This window comes from Cupressus sempervirens, chromosome 3 (genome assembly GCF_028749045.1).
Source record: "Cupressus sempervirens isolate cs-2001-9-10 chromosome 3, ASM2874904v1, whole genome shotgun sequence".
NCBI classification, from domain to species: domain Eukaryota; kingdom Viridiplantae; phylum Streptophyta; class Pinopsida; order Cupressales; family Cupressaceae; genus Cupressus; species Cupressus sempervirens.
The window spans coordinates 166,570,683-166,590,952 of record NC_143120.1 but is presented as its reverse complement, the minus strand read 5'-3'; positions in this window follow the sequence as shown (position 1 = coordinate 166,590,952).

The window sequence follows — 20,270 nt, the reverse complement described above, 5'->3', positions numbered from 1 at the left end:
TCTTGTTAAGGCTTATCCACACATCTTAGGAAAGTTTCATCAATTGCCCACTTATACAATTGATTATCATAGATGACATACTTACTCAACTTAGTTTTGAGGTCTCTTTTCTACTTGTATCTCAATCCAATGAAGGAAATATCCATAAGTGAGAAAATAGGCAATATTTGAAATCCAAGGGTCTTGGAGACTGACCATTAATGCTCTTGAGGATGCATCTTCTTGACTAGAATCATAATTTTCTTTAATTTCTTTACATAGGCCATTTCCTCATACCAAATTTGTTGGTTTCAACTTGATATCATATTCTTGAACTTTGGCTATCCATGCCCCTCTAGTATTACATCCTATTTCTTATTGGGTCAAGATACTCTTTGACAACAGGGTCAAGTATATACACAACAGAATGTGAGTGTAAGACATAAAACTTAAAATTCTTGAGTGTTCTTACCACTGCATAGTTCTTTTCCATCTAAGAATACATTAACTCATGCTTTTTGAGAGTAGTACTCATGAAAGAAATAGGTGCTTGAATACCTTCCCTATTTTCTTTCATAAGTATCATGGATAATGTGTATGATCATGCATAGCAATATAGTATGAATTATTCGGTATAATATGGGTGGACTAGGATAGGAGCCTTTAGCTATGGAATCCTTGATTTGATCAAAAGATTTTCTCCTAGGATCATTCCATTTGAATACTTGGTTGCCCTTCATCATGTCAACTATGTAGTTGGTAATTTAAAAGAAAGCAAGAACAATGTGTCTCAAGAAATTCACCTATCCAAAGGAGGACTTGATTCCAGACTTTCTTGCACATAGATTTAAATTTTGGATAGCTTTGACATGCTCAAGATTAATTGTGATACCTTCTTGAGAAACTACATGACCGAGAAACCTACCTTCTATGATATAGAAGAAAAACTTCTTAGGATTAAGGATAATTCCATGTTCACTACATCTTCTTAGTACTTTAGGACTATTAGATCATTGAGATATATGAAAATGATCTTATCCTTGAGGTTAGCTAAATATGAGTTCATGGCTCTTTGAAAGGTGGCTCCATCTTTAATTAGCCCAAAATGCATTCTATTATAGGCAAACATTCCCCAAGGGGTGGTGAATGTTGTTTTAAATTTATCTTCTGGGTCCATTTCAATTTTATTGAAGCCTAAAAAGCCATTTAACATAGATATCATCTTAGAGTCGGCCATTGTTTATGGTAGGTGATCCATGTTACGTAGGACATAATTGTCTTTAAGAGAAGCTTGATTTAAATTTCTAAAGTCCACACAAATTTCAATTTCCCCATTCTTTTTTTGGATAGGGACAATGTTAGCTATCCAAGTTGAATGGTATATTAGATAGAAAATCCTTTCTTCTAACATCTTGTGGACTTCTCTAAAGATGGAATCTAAATCCATTGAGTTATAATTGTGCTTCTTTTGTCTAAAAGGAGTTTCTTCAAGCTTAATGATGATCTTGTGCTTAAAGTCACCAAACCTTAAGGTTTTCAAATCCTCATATCCTTGAGAAAATACATCTTGGTGTTTAGAAACTAATCCTTTGGCCCTAGTCATTTCTTCATTTGAGAAATTGCTACCAATATTAATCATTTTAGGTTTTTATTCATTGTCAATATTCATCCCCTTAAACTTTCCAGAGGGTCCACCTTTCCTATCCCTTTCCCTTATGATAAATGCATCATGTCTATCAAATAAATTTTCAATAGTAATTAGTGTTTAGGAAATTCATTACCTTTATGCTACTTAGCACCGAGCTCCAAATATTTCTTGTTATTAGGGGAAAAATCTTAACAAGCATTTTTGCTTCCTTCAAAGTATTGGTCACTAAAAGGTGCATACCCCTCTAGGAAATATTGAATTCTCTTATCACTATTGAAGGCTTTCCATGATTAATTTACATTAGGCACATTGGTTTTGAAGAGAACTTTAAACTTCTATTGCTTATCTTTGAACTCTAAATGTGGAAGTAGAAGATAAGAGGAGGCATCTAACATATCTACCCTTGCATTACGTTCCCTAGGAAAAAACTTGCATTGAAAAGGCATCTAGGTCCTCAATTTCATCCCAGACCCTTTTTCTATAGTTTTGAAGCTTTGTGTTCTTCACAATATATTATCCTCAGGTTTGTTTCACTATGAGTATGCATCTCCTTGGGTTGTTAGGATTTTTTCATGTCCCCTTTTCAAATAATTAAAAAATAATAATCTTTGCTAAGGCAGGCCAGGCCCAAGAAAGTGAAGTTTCGGAAAAAGGGAGTTAATCTTTGGAAACCGTTGGACTAATAAATGAAAATTATTATTAAAATATGTTTCATTAACCTCTCTTGGATGTGAGTTACATTTATGCCCTCTTTTAAGGGGGTTTGGAGGCATTTTGGGCACATTCCAAAACTTGATTTTGCTGATTTCTTTGTTATTCTTCAGAGGCTGCCAAACTTGTGGAGAAGGAGACCCAAGAACGGGAGTTTGCAGGTTTCCAGGGAGACCCAAGAATGGGATTTTGTAGGTTTCTAGGAAGGCTAAGGATGGGAGTTTGAAGCCATTCCATGTGCATGCTCATACAGAGTTTGCCTTTGTGCTAAATAGTGTAGATTTGTGGGTTTTTGGGTGTGTTTTTTTGCATGAGTTTGGTGTTTTCAGTTGAGCATTTCATATCAGTTTTGGTTGCTGCTGTATTTCAGACTTTAAGCTGTTAAAATAGAGCTGAATATATGTATTGGGACGTGATTAAACTTCTGAGATAGTTTATTAGTGTTGTGTGGTGTTTCCGAGCATTTTTGTGTTAATTTCGGGAGCCCGATGAGCATAGTTTTTGTCCTACATTTGAGAACTGTTGTGTAAAGGTTATAAGGATCTAGAAATGTCATTTTGTAGGCTTTTATGCTGCTGAAATTTCTGTAAAAATGTCCACTTTCAGATTTATTAATAATTGGTGAAGCTGTGAAGCTTTTGGCACAATTTCTGGCATACCCGATTTGGGGTTTCTTGAGAAATTTGGAGGATCTTTGTGATATTAGTTGTTTGATCTTAAAGATCTGATTAAAGGTTGGAAATATCATACAAAAATCAGAAAAGGGACATTTTAGTGGTATCAGAGCCATGATCTTGCCAGCCTGAGGGTTTGTAGAAGTTTGCAGGTCAATTTTGACAACTACACAGATCTTGCATTTTAGTTTTGAGAACTACCCAAATATTGCATGTCATAATTTATGATTGCATGTTGCTTCTAGTCAGCTGCATGTAAAAATTTATTTTTTCATGCTACTTCTAATCATTTTCATGTTAGTTCTTGGTGAATTTGGTGGTTGTAGAAGTTTGCATTTCAGTTTTGACAAGTACCCAGATCTTGCATGTCAGTTTTGATAACTACCCAGATCTTGCATGTCATAATTTGGTGGTTGCATGTTGCTTCTAATCAGTTGCATGTCCAAATCTATGGTTTCATGCTACTTCTAATCATTTTCATGTCAGTTCTTGGTGAATTTGGTGGTTGTAGAAGTTTGCATGTCAGTTTTGACAACTACCCAGATCTTGCATGTCATAATTTGGTGGTTGCATGTTGCTTCTAATCAGTTGCATTTCCAAATCTATGGTTGCATGTTACTTCTGATCATTTGCATGTTAGTTCTTGGTGTTTGAAGAACTTATATCCTATTGGGGTTACACTCTACTTTATCCAGAATGGACAGGTATAGTACAGAGTCTCAGAGGGAACGATCTTGGACAATTGATAGCCAGAGTCAAAATAGTAGAAAGGATGGTTATTTAGACATTCGAGATAAACTTATGAAAATAAGCCATGACATGTCTAAACAGTTGGTTGAGCACCACCGTATAATGAATGACATGTTATCTGACCCAGCTAAGGTGGATAAGTTGACTGGATTTCTATTTGGTAGATTTTCTCACAGGACAAATGACACAATTCGCAAGAACTTGCATGAGGAGTTTGAGAAACTAGTTGATAGCCAGGTAGAGGTCTCAGATTCTACTCTGCCACAGGAGGTGGTGGGAAAGGATATTACACAGATTGATAGTAACGGTCAACTTGATACTCAAATTGAGACAATTGTTTACAGGTTGTCAAAGGGTGATGCCACAAGTATTCAGGATGGTATAGTTACAACAGGCAGTGACTACAGTGTAGTGGGTTCAGATGATGATTATAAGGATGTTGTTGTGCAGGATGGTGAGATACCTGGTAGAGATGAGCAAACATTGAGCATTCATGACTTTGCTGAGAAAGAGTACCAGGCACAGTTAGATGCTTCATCACATGAGGTTGAGGCAGGTAGTACTTCACATGATTTATCCCGCCAGCTGAAGGTGAGTGAAGATAGTATTTTGACTTCATTATCTCATCATGATAGGTATGTGGAGTTAGTTGGTATTGGTCATATTACTCAAGTGAGGATTTTGCTTGACTTACCAGCTGATTCTAGTTTACAGATATGGACTCAAGATTGTTATATTTGCATTTGGGATTCAGTTGACAGGAGATCTTTAACACTTTTTGGTAGCAGTGTTTCTTTGGGTGCTATCATGTATTTGATTAGCAGATTGCATGGTGTTGTCTTTTCTTGTGCTAGCAGCTTGTCCAATGTTGGTATTAGTTTTTATACACCGATGTTGGGCTTTGTTCATATATGTAGTCGACCATACTTGCTAGAATGTGTTGATGATATTTCATATTTGGCAGTGTGTATAGATGAGTCCCAGGATCATATTGGCATTGATGACATCCAGGAGGATGCAGTGGGCAATTTTGAAGACTTAGTTTCCTTGGGTATAAAGGAGTTGGACAGCAATGCTAATGTTTTTGATACTCCGTATGTTGATATGAGTTTTAGATTTGATTCACAGGATATGGATGGTAATACTCTAGAGACTAGTAACTTTGAGGATACTCCTTTAGAAAGTGCATCAGAGGAGGTTTGTAGGAGATAGTCAAGCCAGTGCCATCATGTGTCTAATAAGTTGAGAGTTAGTGACCAAGACATTGCTATCACTTGCCAGCATTTCGATGCTACTCGTCAGTTGTTAGCAGTTTATGGATGGGGTTCTCCTACTAGTGATGAGCAGGGAGGCAGTTATCTTTCCTTGACAGAGTTCCACTCTTTATGGGAGGCTATCCAGATTCTGAGATAGGATTATATGCAGTTGGTAGCTGACAAAGATTATCTTATGAAGTGGGGCAGTACAGCATATGATGCATTTTTGGCCAAGGAAGATGAGGTTAGTGAGCTTACTGAGCAGCTTGTGGTGACTTCTGAGATTCTTGAGAGTACACAGTTGGCGTTAAAGGAGTCACAGTTTCATTTGGCTAAGGTGATCATGGAGTTAGAGTGACTACAGTCTTCACCTGATTCTATACAGTCACAAGCAGTGGTGTTTGGTGATCCGAGGATGTCCATGGCCGAGATTGTCAGAGACAGTGGAGATGGGGATGCATCCATCCTTGATACTAACATTGGCATATCAGGTTCATTCCCACTAGAGTCAAGTTCAGTTGAGTTGGGTGTTGTAGCAGATTGTTGTATGCCTGACATGGTGGTGGCCTCTAGTACTGATGGCACAGAGACTAGAGATGTATCAAAGATCGTGTGTGATGTTGGTGAGTCGACAGTTGGCATGGTTCCTGCTAGTAATACTACTCCCTTGGTGATATCTTTGGAGGTAGTAGTCAGTTCCAACATGGTTAATGATCAATTGCAGTTAGTTTCATCTGGATTATAGTCTGAGCCACTGACTGAGATTGGTGCATTCTATCGGCATTACACTATGAGGTACGCTCATCAATTTACCTTTGATGACCATGTTGATGAGATTATGATACAAAGATGTACTTTGGTTCCTAGTGCTTATCATCAGACATAGAATAGTTTGATGCCTCGGGATGAGAGTTGTGATTGTCACGACATGGCGATAGGTCTTGTAGTTGATAGCTTGATAATACATGACTTAGAGCAGGAGTTTTGGAGTGATGCTTCAGCAGGTGTTGTTATTGATTCTACTCCTTTGGCTATGACATCTCCTGACTTAGCTAGTGATCAGTCATAGTGGGTTATATCACTTATTCATGGTGAGTTGTTGAATGAGGTTGGTTTTTTTAATCAACATTATATTGCAGGGTATGTACATCAGTTAGCAATTGATCCTTGTGTTGAGTAGTTGATGGTGGGAAAATTTGGTTTGGGTTCCATTTCTTGTTGTTTATCTTGTGATTGCTTTTCACCATCAGGGGTGCATGGGAGTTATGGTTATGAGACAGTGGCAGATGATCTACAGAGTTGTGTTGACTATAGGAGTTGTACAGTGTGTGGATTCTTCATACTTGGTATAGTTTCATTTGAGAGCATTCACCATTGTTGCAGAGTTGGATTGTACATTTCGTATAGGCCAGTGGAATGCGTTGATGGTATTTACTGTGTTGGTAGTCGACTTTACTTGGGTTTTGATGTTCTAAGAGTTTGTGTCTCGTGGGTTTCTAACTGTGGAAGTTGTGATTTTGGAGTTTGGTTGAGCTATAATTGTCAGTTTGATTATGGATTCCTCTTGGTCATGTTGTAGAGGATATTGCAGGAGCCTGTGTTAATTGGTAGTAGTATAGTTCATGACTACATTTGGGATCCAGGTGGATTGATTGGTTTATTATTCAGCCATTTCTTGAGGACAAGCAATGTTTGGGAGGGGAGGACTTGTCATGTCCCCTTTTCAAATAATTAAAAAATAATAATCTTTGCTAAGGCAGGCCAGGCCCAAGAAAGTGAAGTTTCGGAAAAAGGGAGTTAATCTTTTGAAACCGTTGGACTAATAAATGAAAATTATTATTAAAATATGTTTCATTAACCTCTCTTGGACATGAGTTACATTTATGCCCTCTTTTAAGGGGGTTTGGAGGCATTTTGGGCACATTCCAGAACTTGATTTTGCTGATTTCTTTGTTATTCTTCAGAGGCTGCCAAACCTGTGGAGAAGGAGACCCAAGAACGGGAGTTTGTAGGTTTCCAAGGAGACCCAAGAATGGGATTTTGTAGGTTTCCAAGAAGGCTAAGGATGGGAGTTTGAAGCCATTCCATTTGCATGCTCATACAGAGTTTGCCTTTGTGCTGAACAGTGTAGATTTGTGGGTTTTTGGGTGTGTTTTTTTGCATGAGTTTGGTGTTTTCAGTTGAGCATTTCATATCAGTTTTGGTTGCTACTGTATTTCAGACTTTAAGCGTTTAAAATAGAGCTAAATATATGTATTGGGACACGATTAAACTTCTGAGATAGTTTATTAGTGTTGTGTGGTGTTTTCGGGCATTTTTGTGTTAATTTCGGGAGCCCGATGAGCATAGTTTTTGTCCTACATTTGAGAACTGTTGTGTAAAGGTTATAAGGATCTAGAAATTTCATTTTTTAGGCTATTATGATGCTTAAATTTCTGTAAAAATGTCCACTTTCAGATTTATTAATAATTGGTGAAGCTGTGAAGCTTTTGGCACAATTTCTGGCATACCCGATTTGGGGTTTCTTGAGAAATTTGGAGGATCTTTGTGATATTAGTTGTTTGATCTTAAATATCTGATTAAAGGTTGGAAATATCATACAAAAATCAGAAAAGGGACATTTCAGATTTTTACCCCTCTTTTCTTCGTAGCAATGATACCCAACAACAATGCTTCGTAATCTACAATTATTAGTGTTCTTGAATTGTAGCTTATATGCAAGTTGTGTGAGGTCTCAATCAAGGAAAATGAGCACTACACCTCCAAATCTAGTAGTAGCAAAATTTCCATCAAACTCTATGGTCCAAATCTTTTGATCACTAAGAGGATCTAGTTGTTCTTTTAAATTGTTGAAGTTAGAGAACAACACATAGTTCCCAAATTCCATCTCTTGATATAAAATTTGGGCCTTAGGATCATCAAATTTTATGACAGTGAATTTGGCCTTCTCCTCAGGTTCAAGCTTAATCTTTTTATTCCCATTAGGAATTATGGCATGACATTAGTCTAGTTTGATTTCCTCTCCCATATCTCTACAGAAGCTCCTACTCAATAGCTAACATAGGAGACTCTTGAGTTTTCTTGGTGGCTACTTTGGAGTTCATGGAAGAAGGGTTATTAGTTTCTTTGGAGAGTGCTTGGACTAATACTTGGTTGTTAAAGGTTACTCAATCATCTCTTGGTACTTCTTGGTTGAGAACTCAGTGATCCTAGAGGTGCTCAGTTATTGAAGGAGCTCAGCATGGCTTGGGGGTACTTAGTCATCAAATAAGCTTGGTGATTATTGGGAAAACTTGACACACAGTAGGAGCTTGGTGTAGCTTGGTTGCAGTGTTTCTTGAGTTACTTGGTCAATGAAGGGACTCAATCTGAGGAGGAATCAACATATACTGGGGAGCTAAGCTAGTTCAATTGCTGTGTTCACTAATTTGGCTCAATTAGTGAAGGAGCTTTGTTATGAGTGGAGGTTTCTATTTCTTACCATGGTGGTTTTTGGAACTCGATCAGGTCTTGGTTTCGACTTTCTCAAATTTTATATGTTTGGTCTCAATTGTGAGTTGACCTTGGTATTTAATTTGTGTATGGGTATTTAATTTGTGTTGCAATCGACTTGTGGCTCATGCAAATATTCAATACTCAGAAGGCCTTATAGATAGGAATATTGGGCCAACTTGAGGCTTAGTTTGGTATAAGTAGGGGTTTTATGGAGTCTTTAGGTATTAAGTGATCCATCTTGGACAAGAGGATGTGAACTTTGAAGAGCAGGTGGTAGAGGCTTGAAAACTACTAGACTTCTTGGTGGGCTTGCAAGCACAAGTTAAGATTTCCTTGGTGGTTTTCTTCTAGAGTGTAGATTTGGGATAACTAGGAGTAGCATTGGCTTGGGTCTTATAGGATCTTGTAGAACTAATGTTGCAATTTTTGTTTGTATTTGGCCCTAACTCAGAGGGCCTTACAACCAAGAATATTGCATCTAATTAGTTATTTATGAATAAGAGTTGTGATTTGGTATCAATTCTTGCATCATTGTTGCTTTGTTATTATGTTTATTCTATGTGGTTATTTACTTGGGGTTAGGACATCTTCTTTGGGGATTCTCCTACTTTGCACTGTGTCAAGTGGTATCAAAGCGAAATTTATTCTTGAGCGTGTGAACTAATCACCAAAGCTGAGGCAATTCGCACTAGGACTTGGGTTGAGAGAAGTTGTTCATCTCTTTTGCTTTCTAGTTAAGAGTATCCATCCAAAAACTTAAAAACAAATTCATTGCAAATCTTGCATTTAAAATGGAGTTGTGCCTTCAATTTAGGGGATTTTATAGAGTACTATAGTAACCCATTCTATTGTTAAATTCTTTGTTTTTCATTAGCCATTGGACATATAAAGAGTCAAGGTATAAACCATAGAATTAAGGAAGATGGATTGTTAACCAACACTATTCAAAGGAAGCATGGGATATCCTTGAGATAAACTTCAAAGTAATTGATAAAGTTTGAGTAGTGAAACTACTAATGATTAGAAGGGAGTTTGAGAACCTTCAAATGAAGGATAATGAGCCTATTTCATATTTTGGGTCAAGAGACACTAGTCTGATAAACCAGCTCAAATCAAATGGAGAAGAGTATGAAGAGAAAAGAATAGTGGAGAAGATATTGAGGAGTTTTCCTTAAAAGTATGGCAATCTTGTGATGACCATTGAGGAAGAAAAGGACCTCACCACACTAAAAATGGATTGAGTTGATGGGTTCTCTTCAAACCCATGAGAACCAGATTTATAGGGCAACTACTTCTTCCCAAGAGAAAGCTTTTAAAGCTTAAGAACATTCAAGAGGTAGGGGGAAAGGAAGAAATGGATTTGGTAAAACTTCAATAAGTAGAGGTTGTGGAAGAAATAGTCAAAGGAATGTTGGAGCAGAAAGCTTAGGATGAGAAGACATTCAAGAGGGAGCAAGCAACTCTCAAAATAACTCTAGATTAGGTAAGAAGAATGATAACTCCAACAAGAATAATGTAGAATGCTATTACTATCATAAATTTGGGCATTATATAAATGAATATTTGAAGAAGCAAATTGATTAGTCAAAGTAGAGTGTAAATGTGGCTATGAAAATATGGGAAATGTAAACAATCCCACAACCTTCATCATGTGTAATATTGGTGAAAAAGGCAGCCTTGAGGTATGGTATTTGGACAACAATTACAGAAATCACATGAGTGGTAATGAAAGATTGTTTTCATCCATTAATAGAAATTTCAACTTTGAAATTAAAATGGGAAAAAATTGAACCATCCCATTGTGGGAAAAGGATCTATCATGGTCCACTCCAAACAAGGTGAGAAGAAGGATATTAAAAATATTTATTTTTCCCCAGGTATGAAGCACAATTTGATGAGTTTTGGATAGTTCATTCAAAATGGTTACAAGGTACTGATGGAAAATGACAAGTGTTACATTCATGAAAAGGATGGGAGTAAGAAGATTCTAGTAAAATTCCAAGTGACAAAGAACTAGATGTTCCCATTGAAGATAGATACATGTTTATCTTCTCAATTCATTGTTGCACCTTCCATCTAAAGAGCATAATTGAAGACCCTTCCAAGCTATCGCATCTCAGCTATGGACATCTTGACTTTGCTAGTTTAAATTTATTGATATGAATTAGAAATTTAGATTACGATACTTGGTGTAAGACCTATAGTATTGTGATTAAATTGAAAGCAATTAAAATGTAATAGTAGATGTTTCTGCAAGCCAAAAAGTCATCCATTCATTTCAAAAAATAGAGTTTATACAAGTTTGATAGATCCCAAGGGTCAACATTACCCCAAGGATATGAAAATGAAAAGTCCACAAGCTAATTAATTACAAAATAAACTCTAACAACTATAGAAAACTTCACTCATGTGATACTAGGGCTTGTTTACTCACTAACATCATTAGATGACTATCCTCTGTCATTGCCTAACTTTGCATCTACTCATTACATCTCATTTGTAAGATAGCCAAAAAATATCAAGAACTATTTTCCAATACTCTGTCTCTAAACTGCTCTCTATAAATCAAGTAAATCTTCCATACCAATTTGACTTAGATATTGCACACTTGACCATGTCATCAAGACATTGTGTTGAACATGTTTGTAACTGTGCATCACTAGAAAATTAAACAATTGTCTATACCATCAAGATTTCTATCTTCTACTCAACTAGTATTTATAGAAACTGTGCTATATTGACATCAATGACAAATACAATCATGAATGCAGCATGTCAATACTCTCTAATTCTTAGGATACTCTCCAAAGTAGTATCATCAATGTTCATGCTAACAAGATTTTTAGTTATCTAGTAAAACCACATACATAATTACTAGGAAATCTTAGAACATACAAGTTTGGTCCCCAATAGAGTCACCAAAAACTATTAGTTAACAATTTGTCATCCTTAATTCTATGGTTTATAACTTGAGTCTTTAGGTGTCCAATGGCTAATGGAAAACAAATAAGTTAATAATAGAATGGGTGACTATAGTAATCTATCGAAGACCCCTAAATTGGAAGGCACGTCTCTTGTTTCAATGAAAGATTTGTAATGAATTTGTTTTTAATTTTTTGGGGGTATGCTCTTAACTACAGAGAAAAAGAGGCAAACAACTAGATCGTTTAACACTTCAAACAATCTAGGAAATTTTCAAAATGGATACTAACCATTGAGGAAGCAAAGGACCTCATAACACTAACAATGGATTGAGTTGATGGGTTCTCTTCAAACCCATGAGCACTAGATTTATAGGTCAACTACATCTTCCCAAGAGCAAGCTTTCATAGCTCTAGAAAATTCAAGAGGTAGGGGAGAGTAAGAAATGGATCTAGTTCAGGTTCAATAAGTAGAGGTCATGGAAGAAATAGTCAAATGAATATTGGAGTAGAAAGATCAAGACAAGAAGGCAATCAAGAGGGAGCAAGTAGCTCTCAAAATAACTCTAGATAAGGTAAGAAGAACTAAAACTCCAACAAGAATAATGTAGAATGCTATTACAATCATAAATTTAGGCATTATGCAAGTGAATGCTAGAAGAAGGAAAGTGATCAGATAAAATAGAGTACAAATATGGCTAATGTAAATATGGGAAATGTAAACAATCCCACAGCCTTCATCATATGTTACATTGGTGAAGAAGGAAGCCTTGAGGTATGGTATTTGGAAAGAAGTTACTAAAATGACATAAATGGTAATGAAAGATTATTTTCATTCATTAATATAAATTTCAAAAATGGAAAACAAGTGAACCATTCCCATTGTGGGAAAAGGATCTATCATGGTCCACAACAAACAAGGTGAGAAGGAGGATATTAAAAATATTTATTTTCCCCAGGTATAAAGCACAATTTGATTAGTGTTGGATAGCTCATTCAAAATGGTTACAAGGTGCTGATGGAAAATGATAAGTGATTCATTCCTGAAAAGGATGGGAGTAAGAAGATTCTAGTAGCAGTCCAAATGACAAAGCACTAGATGTTCTCATTGAAGATAGAGCCATGTTTCTCTTCTCAAGTCATTGCTACACTTTCCAAGCATGCATGTACAACATTAAATCAATAATCAGCTCTAAAGAGCATAATTGAAGGCCCCTCCAAGCTATGGCATCTCAGGTATGGACATCTTGGCTTTGTTGGTTTAAATTTATTGATTTGAATTAGGAATTTAGATTACAATACTTGGTGTAGAACCTATGGTATTGTGACTGAATTGAATGCAATTTAAATACAATAGTAGATGTTTCTGGAAGCTACAAATTCCTCCATTCATTTCAAAAAATAGAGTTTATACAAGTTTGATGGATCCCAAGGGTCACCATTACCCCTTGGATATGAAAGAAAAGTCCCCAAGCTAATTAATTACAAAGTAAATTCTAACAACTATAAAAACTATATTAAAATTTACATCTACTTGTAGAAATCATAGCTTTCCACCCATAGCTCAAAATCATGAACCGTCAAAATTTATGGAAACATCTTCTAGAGTTCTACATTCATTGTTTGAAGTCTTAAGCATATCGCTCTAACTTCTTTGCCCTACCAAAGCCTAGAAATACCTTGGAGGCCTCCAAAAATGCAAAATACTAGAACATAGAATATACTCAAAAAATAGATTTCAATATTTTCCCATTTTTGTTTGTGCCAACATCCTTTGCATTTTCTTGGACTATGTTTTGATCATTTATTGTCCAAGAAAAGAATGGTAGAAGGTTTGCCACATATTGTAAATTCATGTGACAAGTGTAAGGCTTGTATATTGGGTAAGCAACATAGGCTTCCCTTTAATTCTGGTAATTTTTAGAAGGGCAAGGGCACCAATAGAGCTGATGCATTCTAATTTAGTTGGCTCTATGCAAACCACTTCTATTGGGGGGAGAACTTATTTTATGACATTCATAGATTATTTCAATCATATGACATAGGTATATTGTTTAAAAATAAAATCTGAAGTATTTGCTAAAAATTTTAAATTTAAAACCTAGGTTAAAATGGAATGTGGACACTATGTAAAATTTCTAAGATCAAATAGAGGGGGGAGTATACCTCCAATTCTTTTGTAATTTTTTGCAAGAAAAATGGCATTAAGAAGGAGCTTATAGATAGTTATACTCTATAGAAAAATGGAGTGGCTAAGAGAAAGAATAGAACCATGGTTGAGATGGCAAGGAGCATGATGAAAGAAAAGGTACTCCTAACTAAATATTGGGGAGAGGTTGTAGTAACAATAGTATACTTGATAAATAGGTGTCCATGACAAGATTCATCTTGAGGCATGGGCAAGATACAAATGGACAATTGAGCACTTGAGAGTATTTGGGTGTGTAGCATTTGAACACATGCCAAAGGAGAAAAGGCAAAAGTTGGATGACAAAGGTGTAGAGTGCATCATCAAAGGTTATAGTTCATAATCAAAGGCCCATAGATTGTATGATCCAATCACCAATAAGATTATCATTTCAAGAGATTTGAAGTTTCTTGAAAAATAGTCATGGGATGGCTTGATGGATGAATCTTCAAGAACTTTAAGAAAAGTTTTGACTATTGATGAAGAAGATGAAATTGGTGATCAAAAAGATGGAGTAGAAAATATAGATAGCTATAGATAGGGGGGAAAAGGCAAGCAACCATAAACATGCAAAGAATATGTCCTTAGCAATTTAAGATGGCTTTTAGTTGGTATGCAAAATAGAAGTAGCAGCAATACTAAAAATCTTGATCCCCCGCTTGCCTCCCTATTGCTAAGAAATACTAAGAGTCTAAGGGAGATATACCAAGATGAAAGGTATGATGAAGACTATGATGAGAGTGTTGATTTTGCATTATTTTCTCATAGTGATCCAATCTATTTTGAAGAAGCCATGAAAGAGAAGAAATGGTGTAATTTCATGGATGAGGAAATAGATGCTATAGAACAAAATGAAACATGGAAGTTAATTGATCTGCCTCCCAAGCACTAAGTTATTGGAGGTTTACAAGACCAAGTGCAATGTTGAAGGAAAAATAGGTAGGCACAAGGCATGAATATTAGTGTTCAAGGGGTACAAGCAACACTTTGGAAAAGATTATGATAAGACTTATTCCCCAATTGCAAGAATGAAAACCATGTGTGTTGTGATAGCAATTACAGCCCAACACAAATGGAAGGTATATCAAATGGATGTGAAGTTTGCTTTCTTGAATGAAGTATTGAAAGAAGAGGTATATGTGGAGCAACCACTTAGTTATAAAGTTATAGGTGAGGAACATAAGGTGTATAGGTTGAAGGGAGCTCTTTTTGGGCTCAAGAAAGCCTCATGGAAATGGTATAGAAAGATTGACTCATAATTTGTGTGAAATGGCTTTAGCAAAAGTGATGATGAGCTCACTCTCTACACCAAGGTAGAAAATGGTAAGGTTTTGATTGTTGTCTTATATGTAGATGACTTTATTTTCACTATAAATGATGATTTCCTAATTGTTGAGTTCAAAGATGTTGTGAAGAGTGAATTTAAGATTATAGACTTAGGTCTCTTGAAGTACTTTCTAGGCATAGAAGTAAAACAAATGCATGATGGCATCTTTATCTCTTAAGAGAAATATGAAAATCAGATCTTGGAGAGATTCAAAATGTAAAATAGTAAGCCAGCCCCCACACCAATAGTAGTAGGTTTGAAGTTGAGATAGGAAGATTGCAGAAAAAATATAAATCCAACATTATACAAAAATATGGTTGGAAGTTTAATGTATTTGACAGCAACTTGACCTGATATGATGCATGCAACAAGTCTAATATCTAGATTTGTGTAAACTCCAAAGGATTCCCATTGACAAGTGGGAAAGAGGATCCTAAGGTATGTGAATGGCACCAAGGGATTTGACATTTTTGTATATTGTTAATAATGATTTTAGGTTAATTGGTTACCCTAATAGTGATTGGATTGGAAGTCTAGATGATAGGAAGAGATCTTCTAGTTATATGTTTCATATGGGCTTGGGTGAACTTTCATGGGGATCCAAGAGGCAACCAATTGTTTCTCAATCTATAAAAAAGGTTGAATACATAGCAGAAAATGTAGAAGCATGTCAAGCTATTTGGCTAAGAAGATTCTTGGTAGATTTGAGTGAAAAACAAGAGGATGAAAACACAATATTTTGTGACAATATTTCCTCAATTACATTGTCAAAGAATCTAGTCTTCTATGAGAGAAGAAAGCACATTGAGATTAGATATCATTTCATCATAGAGTTAGTAAAGAATGGATAAATCAAGATGGAATATTGTAAGTTTGAGCAGTAGCTAGCAGACATTTTCACTAAGTCATTGGGCATAGAAAGTTATTAGAGCCTAAGAAGAAGTCTTGGCATAGCTGATTTGGATCAGTAGTGATCCTTGTTTGTTTGGCTCAGGCAAAGGGGGAGTGTTGAAAAATTAAAATATTATTTTTCCCCTTAAGCCTACCGCTCACCTACATGGTAGAGAATTTATCTCAGTAGTTAAGTTCAAATTTGAAATGAGAGGGAAAATTTTGTGAGGAGACAAATAGAAGGAATGTCTTCCATTTTCATAGTTAGACACAGAGAAGTCAAAGCAGAGAGAGAAGAGCAAAAGGAGAAAGTAGCGGAGCAGCAATAGTAGAGGAACAATAGAGTTTGCAACATCAAGGTTGGATTTCTCTTTATATTCTGCAAGTCAATGTTGTCATGTTAAAGTAGTGATTGCTAGAGGTCTTTATTATATGTAGCCCTTATAGCTACAAGTTTATTTTATCAATTGGAGTAGCAGTTTAATGTATTTTTGTTCTAGTTTGAAGACATACACTTCCATATCTGTAATAGGTTGAGTCATTCCTAAAATAGAAAGTAAAAAAGCATATTTTTCTATCTCTGGCTCATCGTATTCTTATAGTTATCTCCATTTCTATCTATTATGTATTGTATTTGGTATTTGTGCAAAATAGAGCTACAAGTATCTATTATTGTCTATGTGTTTTAATGGTGGATAAACTAGATTGTTAGCTAGTTTTCTTCTAGAAACCAAGTTCCAATCCTAGCTTGGTCCTTTGTCTTATTTGTGTGTTGACCGAGTATTCCACCTAGTAGTGTTGATTGAGTTCACTCGATCACTGTGTTAACCGAGCTCACTCAGTCCTTACCTGACCAAGTTGTTTAAGCTCACTTGGTTCCTTTGTTAACTGAGTTAACTTGGCTTAGTGTATCGAGTCCTAGTGTTGATCGAGCATACTCGATCACTATAGGTGTTGAGCTAACCCAACACTCCTTATTGTCACTCGACTCCTTGTTCTTGTTGAGCTTGGTGCCCCCTATTGGTTGGTCATCTCCCAAGTTGGCAGAAATTATTTTATGAAAGTTTTTCACATCTAGGTGTATCTGGTATAGGGAGTCGCATTAGAGACAATCTGGGCAACTTGATTGCTTCCAAGGACATTTCACTACCATTGGGTTCAAACAATTATATAGAGGCAACGAGAGTTTTTTTGGTATGGAGTTTACATTGTCTCACAACATTGATTTGATTCATATTGAAGGGAATTCTCAAGTACTTATTAATACCATGAAAACTTAGACTTGCAGTAATAGTTGTTGGTAATTATTGGATTGATTTAATTATTATATAATTTCTCATTCATACAAAGAAGGAAATTTTTCTCTAGACCATCTTGCCAATGTTTTCATTGATCAAGGTGAAACATTAATCAACCCCCTAGATAGATTAGAGTATTCAAATTTCTTTGATACTATTAATTTTGAAGCCCACAATTAATAGAAGAAAAGCTTTAGATAAGACAAATATACTCGTGTATTCTGTCTTTTGGGCATGTTAACATTTTTGAGCTTATGTTTCTCTATCAAATAGAAAATCCCATGAAGGTTCAATTGCTTACTTGGTGTACATGAGGACAACGTTTTACAGGATTAATGAGTGGGGTCTTTTAATATGGTGTTCACCTTCATGTGGGTCAAGTGTTGATATTGGATATGATTTGATTTCAATGAATATTGATCAAAGTATGATCAATTCACTAGAAAAAGTCGCATCACATTAACACTTAATAAATTCTCATGTCAAGATATATTTTTTAAATGTGTACTTCTTGGAAATGATTACATCATTACAAGTGATGTTTCTAAATTTATAACATGTGAATGATTTGGTGTGGATTCGCATGTCATACAAAAGGTATTTTTTCCTAAAATTTCAGATCAATGGGATGGATTGCGTAAGTGAGAATTTTTACATTACTTTGGGAGTGTGCTTGCATTGTTGTCACTTATGGATTATTTATTATCATAGATGCTATGAAAAAAATGTCAATTGTTGGTATCTCATAAGTTAGGTTTAAATTGCCACATTTTTGTAGTATGCATATAGTAGTGGTGCAATTTCAAGTTACTATTTATGTGTGTGTTTTTTTTTCAATGCCATCTCCTAGTAGTAGGATATTCAAAACAAATTCTATGTATTTGGCAGTATTATGTTGGTTAAGTAGATGTTTCATTTGGTCTAAATGATCATTTTTGAGAAAAACTAATGTTAAATGTGATATAATTTTTATTGCATTAATGTATCTATATATGCTTGTGTCTTGTGTTATATATATATATATATATATATATATATATATTAGAGAGAGAGACTGTGTGTGTCTATATATGTATATATTTATATATTTATTTATTTTTTTTTGGTTGGTAAAAGGTATATGTCATATAATTTTATTAATCATTACTATTTTACAATTTTAACCCTATTCAAAGTGCAAGGACCAAGGGAAAAGAATGAGGAAGAAAACCTCTAGTATAGTCTGGGACATAATGTCATGTATTCAAGTAAATGTATTATTATATATATTCACATATCACTACATGATTTATTTAATTCAAAACATAATTGATATCTGATAATTTTGAACATATTGAATCTCTAATATGTTATATATTAATGTATAGTAGATATTATTACATGTATTTAATGTATATTATACTCGAACACCTAATTTTTTTTATCATTTAGCTTTTGCCATGGTTGCATATATTAACACTCGAGCTAGGGAAAAAGTCAACATGAATTTTCATTTTTTTTGGAAAATTGAATAAGCTTTTTTTCATATTGCCACTTTTTGTTCCCCTTGTGATCTTACATATACCCTTATAAGGAAAGGTAAAATCAATTTACAAAAAAGACATATTTAACATTTTCCCCTTGATGTGGGCTACATCCACAAGGAAAGAGTTGTCAACTTTCCTTATATTATATAATGAAAATGAATTATAATATTTCATAACATAAACCATCATTGTGTACTATATCAAAGCATTCATGCTACCTCCAAACTCTTGACCCTTTCACATTTCATAACCAATTAGTTATCAAACCTTTTTTGGTAGTAAGTAGAATCCTACTACTCCAATAGGTTCCCAATGTTACTACCATAATGCCTTTTTGGTTCCACCATCCTTTCTTATAGCCCTTCAAGACTAGAATAGGGTGTCTATTGTCATTATCATAGTGGATATAGTAAATCAATGTATGACCAAACAGGTCCCATTTTTTAATATATCAATGGCTATTTTTTTGGGAACAAGAAAGCATTAACTACATCATCATGCTTTAGGGTTCTCATGTGTTTCATTGAGGTTCACTATAAGATGAATCCTCCCCTTCCTCATTCACATCATCACGCATTAAGGTGTTTCTCTCTCATCAAGCATTGTACAAGTATTTCAGTAATTTACAAGGCAATAAAGAGGATATTCAAGCATTGAAGAAGTTTAGCATTGGAGATGACCCATCAATGCTCAAGCTTGCATTTTTCCTCCATGAGTGATGATATACATGATTTAACTTCCTATCATCATTTGATCAAATATTTCACTTTTTTTTGAAATTTAAAATGAAATCTTAATTCATATCTATCCCAATAGGGGGGAGTGGAAGTGTTGTTGGGAAAGAGAGAGGGTGTGGTAACTGTAGTGTCTTAATATAGAAGCAGTTCTATGTTAAGAGTGTTTAGTCCTTTGAGTAAGTGGTTTGGGGTCATGTCAAGCGCCTTCAATGGGTCTATGCATGGATTTTTCTATTTTCCCCCTATTATGCTTCTCTCTCTATTTTTAGCCTATTTCTAACAACTTACTCTATGAAACAAAGGACTATGACTTCTAGGTCAAGGATGACCTTGTGGGTCAAGATCGGCCTTGACCTTGATCTAGGGAAGGGTCAACCTTGTCCCTAACCCTAGGTTAATTTTTCAATTTCTAGAATTTTTGAGATCTTGGGCTTCAAAAAGTTTCTTTTCCAGCTTCTAGGTCAGTTGCTTCAGGTTTCAAAGTGCTAGACTCTTAAATTACATTTAATCTAGGTCTATTCCTAGAGGTTAAGGTTAAATGGGATTTATTGCTCCCATGTCAGCCTTCGCTAGGAGTTAGTGCTTTGGATCTCTATATAAGGAAGCCTTCTTCCCTCATTTTGAAATCCATAATTTCGTGAGCACATCCACTATCTACAATCTATAATTGATCCACCTACTATGAAGTGAAGATCTACTAGCATTCAAGTGTTCAAGCATTCAAGCATTCAAGATTCATCAAGGAGATCCATTGTTATCCATTAAAGGTTTCAATCTCTATGGAGCCATCTTGTTGAAGATTTCTCCATCCATATTCATCCAAGCCTTTTCCTATACATAGATATATTCAAGATTGGTGTTGAAGATCT